At 42.2% G+C, this 5,773-nt stretch overlaps 1 long non-coding RNA gene across 1 annotated transcript; it reads right to left on the bottom strand.

Moving 5' to 3' along the window:
* Nucleotides 1-1,829: 1,829 nt before the first annotated feature.
* On the bottom strand, nucleotides 1,830-4,016 carry LOC308689558. The gene is made up of 4 exons (XR_014030017.1): nucleotides 3,554-4,016; nucleotides 3,265-3,374; nucleotides 3,018-3,164; nucleotides 1,830-2,919 (listed from the first exon to the last, which is right to left on the bottom strand). It is a non-coding gene; the product is annotated as an uncharacterized lncRNA (long non-coding RNA).
* Nucleotides 4,017-5,773: the final 1,757 nt, after the last annotated feature.

Here is a 5,773-nt window from a genome sequence, read left to right as displayed (position 1 = left end):
TGTGTGTTACAAACAGCAGCTAACTGCTAATGCGGCTATTGTATGCTATTGCGTCTGTCACTAGACAAATAAACGAAAGACTCGAAGTGAAGTAATTATTTATGTTCCCTGTAAACGATTTTTGACAGCATTATAATGATTTCTTAATTCAGAATATGATCAAGATTGCGTAGGTTGATGTGTTCGGGGAATTTGCCAGTTAATAGTAACATTTAAAGCCCCTTAAATGAACGAAATGACTCGAAAAAAGATTTGTTCATTTTGATGAACGATATCGAACAAGAGAGTCAATGGACACTGGTGGCTGGTGTTGCCAGATTGGGTGTTTTTCCGCTACATATTAAGGCCGGTTTACGGTGTGTTTAGTTTTCGCCTGGAAGGCTTTATAGAAATCCGGCATTCTACTGAACGAAGTTAAACTGAGAGAGCGTGGCGATCAGACACCAGAATGAATGAGTTCACAGTAACGTTCATCAGGCAGCAATGCGTTCAGTTCACGTTCGCCCAAAATATGAACGAGTTCATGAACTATCGTTCAATGAACGCGTTCAGGCACAACACTGGCGGGAGTATTAGCTTCGAGGTAAACATGGGGAATGGCTGCTAACATACTTTGCAAAAAACAAATGACTGAGATCATCATGAACTCGGCTATTATTGATTGCCTAACGCTTATACACTGGCCGGGAAGCCGGTCATGGCCAGGTCGGGTTCATTCACAAATGCACCATGATGTCATTTTGGAATGATATGCTAAAGCATTACCTGCGGTGTCAACCCCCCTCCTTCCTGCCACCAATCAACGCGCCCCTCATTTGCATTATTAAAATGACCGTCCACGACAGCCAAAATATCGCATCAGATCTCGCGAGACAATAATGCCTTCAGAAATAAGGGTCTGAGGAGCTCTGTTTATTTTTTTTCCACTTTTCTTTTTTAGAAGGGCCTGAAAGACTATAATACAGCAGTAGGTATACAAGGTAATACTAGGTTATGACTCCTTTAAGATTTTGTAATCTATATAGACTATGAAAGATTTCATAAATCAAGTCAGTCCTACAAACAGTTTTGCAATACTTATTAATGATGCCATTGAGTCTGAACAGATGGTATATTGATTAGACCCAACCTCCTCTATCCACGTGGGTGCTAGTAAAATAGCTAAAAGTTCCAGAGTGTAAACTGCTAAATGGTCTGAAGTTCTTTTTAGTATTGATTTCTGAAAATGTTGTATATATACTGCTGCTCCCGTCTTTCCTGTCAGTTGACAAGTTGAGCGCTCAAATCTGACCATGCAAGTCCGAAATTAGACGTTATTGGAGATATTACATACTTCAATTGACTATTTTACGATACAGTAGCCTACATTTATTTGTATAAAATATGACTAATTTGTCAATTTAACCCCCGCAGGAATGTGGGTTATTCAGAGACTGATTTATTCAAATGTTACTAGTAAATATATTTTTGAAAAACATTATATATATATAATGTGTAGGGAAAGTAATTATTAAGGATAATTCTTTGACATTTTGACCCTAAGATGTCTTTAGTGTTTTGTGTGTTGATAACATTATGATACAATTGAGGGGAAAGTCGTTTTTTTCGTAATGGTTTAATTCACTATCACAATCAAAATGCAATTTTATTTCAAAAGGGGTAAAATATTTTTCTAATATGAATACAAAAATAATTTAAATTAATATGGTATTTTTAAGTATTATTTTTCTTAAGCTGTGACTGTAGCCCATTGTACTTATAAATAGTGTAGTCTATGTCTAGAAAATATGTGTAGTTTATAATGTGTTATAAAAAGCCAACACAAGATTAGAGTTGCATAAAAAGAACAGTTTATTACAAATAAGTAACAAAACAAAGAAAGTAACAATATTAATGTCAATACAATGCACGGAAATGAAATTGAAACATAAAGAAAAAACTATTGAGAATTAGGCTTTAAAATACAAAATACAACAACAGAAAAGAACTTGAGGTAGCTTATTTATAGGCTATGCAATGTAAATATTTTATTTCTCAAGTTTATTTTCAATGTGACCTTTATTTTAGCAAATATGAAATTGTACATTAACATTTGTTTAGGCCTTAGATTCAGAACATCATTAACATTTAAACATTTATGAACAATACATTTAAAAAAAAATTTAGCAATTGAACTGTTTAAATAAAATGAACATATCGTTGTTTAACGTAATTAAGAACTACCTGGGTGTACCTTCAGTCACAGCTATTTCAGCTGCGGGCGATTGTGGAGAGGATGTTGGTGGAGCTTCAGTATCCTCGGGGACTTTTACAATCGCCAGGACATTGTCGTTTTTAATGTCCACTTTCAATGAACCACATTCAAGGAAGTACTTCCATGTCCTGTCCATCTTGTAGGACAGAATTGTGGATGGTGAAGATACTCTCCCCGAAATCTCTGAAAAGAGTGATGTGTGCAGTGGCAGTGGACTTGCTCATGGCCGGTTTCTGAAGCATGTCGCATTTTTCGCAACGATGGAATTTATTCTTTGGATGAAACTCCGACTGCCGAAACTTGCAGTTCCCGCAGCTGCGGGACACAGCGACCTCGGCCCGGTTAATGACACCGTATACAGATGTCACTGGTTCTTCTTTTTGTTCATAAGGAGTTATGTCACCAAGGCCAGGCAAGGATGGAATTTCTTCGATTTGAGTTTCTTTCATAGTTGTCAAAGAGTTCTCCATTAAATTCCCTGGTGCTCAAGCAGGTGAACTGGTAGGATTTCCCATAAGAAAGTAATCCAATTTGAGCTTCCCAGACCTGCAGCCGTATTCTGCCCGTCCCGTCCTCCACTTGAGCGCTCCAGCTGCCTCCCTTTGGAACTCCACGCTTTCTGTTCCCACGGCCAGGTGCGCTACTCTTGCAGTGAGTACACCAACCTGACAAAATATAAAGAAGAAAGATCATTAATTAAAATAGCAGATCAAATACAGTAGGTATGAAGTATAATTTAAAATAATATACATTAAGAACTTACATGTTGCTTTTCTGACATTTTCTTGACCTCCTCTACGGTTCGTTTGCACGTGTTTGGAGGGTCTCTGAACGGGAAACTGTAGGTCGTTGACCACAGTCAGGTTGGTTCTGTGTCCGCATACAATGTCCAAGCCTTCACTAGAACGACCTAAGAAGAAGAGATAATACAATAAGACATACATATACTGTTTGTAGGAGAATAAGTAGTACGTACAAATCATAGAAAGTTGATTAAATAGGCTACTTACTTGGTTCTTTGGAGATTCCAGTCAGTTTAACCGCAGATTTGCAGTTTTGCGCTCTGAGAAAAACATTTCTTTTCTCTACTGTGGTGAGTTCTGGTATTACACTCACTTTCCTGAATAACCCCAAGTATCAATGTGTCAAGGCGGTCTTTTGCTGTCAGGTCAGAATAGCTATAATTCCCTCATTAGCTTGTTATAATTCATACCAGTATAATCTAGGTGTATTCCCTACACTGTCAGAAAACAACAATGATCATCACTCAATAGACATATGAATAAAAATCATGCTTACCATCCAGCAGAATCGCTCTTGGAATCCTTGTGTTCTTTATTTATAAAGGACTAATTAATTGCTCTGTTTTTTGCTCTTTAGAACTGTATGTAATAGCTGAAGTAAAAAACTTAAACAGTGATTGTCTTTAGAAATAAAAATGTATTTATACAAAAGATTAAAACACTGGTTACACAAAAATTAAAACTCGTAGCAAATCAAAAGAAAATGTTACAGGTTATAAAACTTCAGCTTATTCAATCTCAACAGGGCAGTCCTGTATGAGTGAATATCACAAAGGCTAATTACCTTATAAGCAGTTCAAGCAATTGGAGTAAATACGAACTTGTTCTCATCCGAGGTTTCTCAAGTTACAATAATACAGCAGAGCAGATCAAACCAAAAGAAATTCAGCTAGAATTAAACTAGAGCAGATTTAATTTCTCTCTAGGAATGCAATCGACATCAAAATCAGAAAGAATGCACCCCGACAGTCAAAATGCAGTCATATTTATACGGAACTTGGTTACATTGTTTTAATGCAGGTTCTTGGGTTTTTCCCAGAGGAAGCAAGTCTCATGACTGGCCTTACAACATTAATCGGCTCTTGCTTCAACAACCGTGTCATGCTTCAGCTATAGTTTGTCAGCTATAGTTTTCGCTGATGTCTCTGTTTCCCATATATGAGCATTCTTGCGTCCTTTCCGTCCTCTGCGCTTTGGGCTTCTATGTATGTGTGTGCGTGAATATGTATCTGGAAGTGTATTTGTAGGTTCACAATACCTATTAAAATTCACAAATCCTGTCACACTACTCAAAAAACGGCAACTTCGTTGCGATCAACTTGTAATAATGCATTAAAATATCTAGTTTTTTTAATGCTGATTGTTTAACTATAGATACATTGTGCATGTATCCTGTTTCACGCGTGTTGTCGTCCAGTTTAGTTTTCTTCGGTCCGGATGCCATGATGAGCTGTCAGTAGCCGAATGTCTTTCTCTTATGTAGTTTTTTTGTATATAAACGTGTTAAGCAAACTTGAGGATCCAGGAATATAATCCAGGAGTATTTTGTATGCATGTACTGCTGTGTGATTTTTTTTCTATTGTTAAGATTGCAACCCTGTCTTAATATTTTTCATAATTCTTTCCTTTTTTTCTCCCTTTTTAGGAAAATTCTGGAGAAAATGGACTTGCTTGGGAAGGTCACTCCCTTGTAGGCCAAAAAAAATGGGACAACTTAAAAAAAAAAAAATACAAGGTAAGCAAGTTAATTGACACATCTTTGCTGAAATGTATTGTGGTGTTCTTGTTGTTAACAACAGGTATGGTGTATTTGCTCTGCCTTAGGATTGCAAGTGTCCTGGGACAGGTGAGGGGGTGAGCGGAAAATCCACTGCTGAAACTTGGCCGTGGTTTGTCCTCATGGATGAGGTTTTGGGACAGAGGCCTTCCAACAACCCCCCTGTCCTAATTGCCTCCCTCCCTGAGGACAAACCAGGGCCAAGTTCAGCCCGGGCAGTCCCAGCAGCCTCGACAGCCTCAGCCGCCCCGACAACCTCAGCCGCCCCCACAACCTCAGCCGCCCCCAGCCGCCCCAACGGCCTCAGCCTTCCTCAGCCGCCCCGACAGCCTCAGCCGCCCCAACGGCCTCAGCCGCCCCGACAGCCTCAGCCGCCCCGACAGCCTCAGCCGCCCCGACAGCCTCAGCCGCCCCCAGCCGCCCTCAGCCGCCCCAACGGCCTCAGCCGCCCCGACAACCTCAGCCGCCCTCAGCCGCCCCGACAACCTCAGCCGCCCCGACAGCCTCAGCCGCCCTCAGCCGCCCCGACAGCCTTAGCCGCCCCGACAGCCTTAGCCGCCCCGACAGCCTCAGCCGCCCCGACAGCCTCAGCCTTCCTCAGCCGCCCCGACAGCCTCAGCCTTCCTCAGCCGCCCCGACAGCCTCAGCCGCCCCGACAGCCTCAGCCTTCCTCAGCCGCCCCGACAGCCTCAGCCGCCCCGACAGCCTCAGCCTTCCTCAGCCGCCCCGACAGCCTCAGCCGCCCCGACAGCCTCAGCCTTCCTCAGCCGCCCCGACAGCCTCAGCCGCCCCGACAGCCTCAGCCGCCCCGACAGCCTCAGCCGCCCCGACAGCCTCAGCCGCCCTCAGCCGCCCCGACAGCCTCAGCCGCCCCGACAGCCTCAGTCTTCCTCAGCCGCCCCGACAGCCTCAGCCTTCCTCAGCCGCCCCGACAGCCTC

Source organism: Scardinius erythrophthalmus (assembly GCF_964197995.2).
Source record: "Scardinius erythrophthalmus genome assembly, chromosome: 4".
Classification (NCBI taxonomy): Eukaryota; Metazoa; Chordata; class Actinopteri; order Cypriniformes; family Leuciscidae; genus Scardinius; species Scardinius erythrophthalmus.
Note: the sequence above shows the minus strand (reverse complement) of the source record. Positions and strands in the feature narration are given on the sequence as shown.